The 1,017-nt window shown below is 31.0% G+C and overlaps 1 protein-coding gene across 1 annotated transcript in view; it reads left to right on the top strand.

The window, feature by feature from the left end:
* NSF (N-ethylmaleimide sensitive factor, vesicle fusing ATPase) overlaps positions 1-1,017 on the top strand; it is a 161,809-nt gene that overhangs the window by 60,965 nt on the left and 99,827 nt on the right.

Genomic DNA, 1,017 nt, shown 5'->3' with positions numbered 1-1,017 from the left:
TTTATTTTTTAAAAAGTTAAATAGTATTAGTAAAACTGCATCTACATAAGTCCTGTAATGGTAAGTTAGCAACTCTTGTCAGCAGTGAGAAGGCTCCTAGACACACACCAGACATGGGTGGCATTGCATCTCCTTTTCTACTCACTTGTATGACCCTAGGCTTCTTAATGTAGCAGGACCCTGGGCGCTAAGCTACCTGAGCCTTGGTACCCTTGCCTGAAAAATTATTTATTGGTAGATAACATTAATGTGTATAAGTTTTCAAACACAGTACCTGGCTGACTGTCAGACACTCCATGGATGGTAGTTATTTGGTATGATTATATTGCCAAGAGGCACTTTTGGAGCTCTGTAAAAGGCAAAAATTTATAACCCAATCCCTTTAATCTAATGTTAAGATATGTTTTCTTCTTATCTTAAATTTTGTTGCTGTTAAAAATAGTTAACACCTGAGATTTTCCTCCTATGCTGTTCTATAATTACCCATTTTGAACAGTGTTTGTTGATAAGGTAGTCAAGGGTACACTTAGAAATATTTTTTCTTAATTTGTGAAGTCATACTTTGGCTGATTTATATTTACATTTTATCACATTCCATCGGAGAGGAGCTGATAAATTCTCTATCACCTCTGTAAATCTTGTCAGTTTCTTATATGTGATATACTACCTTGGAAAAACAGCAGCGTTCTTGATAGACACAATAGAGAATAGGATGTCAGAGAAAAGGAAGAATTAGAATGTTAACAATAATGTTAGTAAAAAGCTACCTGGGCTTAAACATTATTATTTGAGAGTACTTCTACCATGATTCAAATAAGATTTGCCTTAGAATTCCATATGATTTCTTACTTGGAGCAGCCTACCTTTAATATGTTTAATAAGTTCATACTTTGAAAAAAAAAAACTACAGGAAACTTTGGTTTCTCTATTTTTTTTTTTTTTTTTTTTTTTTTTTTTTTTTTTTTTTTTTTTTTTTTTTTTTTTTTTTTTTTTTTTTTTTTTTTTTTTTTTTTTTTT

The sequence above is a fragment of the Cebus imitator genome, unplaced genomic scaffold (genome assembly GCF_001604975.1).
Source record: "Cebus imitator isolate Cc_AM_T3 unplaced genomic scaffold, Cebus_imitator-1.0 Scaffold735, whole genome shotgun sequence".
NCBI classification, from domain to species: domain Eukaryota; kingdom Metazoa; phylum Chordata; class Mammalia; order Primates; family Cebidae; genus Cebus; species Cebus imitator.
Note: the sequence above shows the minus strand (reverse complement) of the source record. Positions and strands in the feature narration are given on the sequence as shown.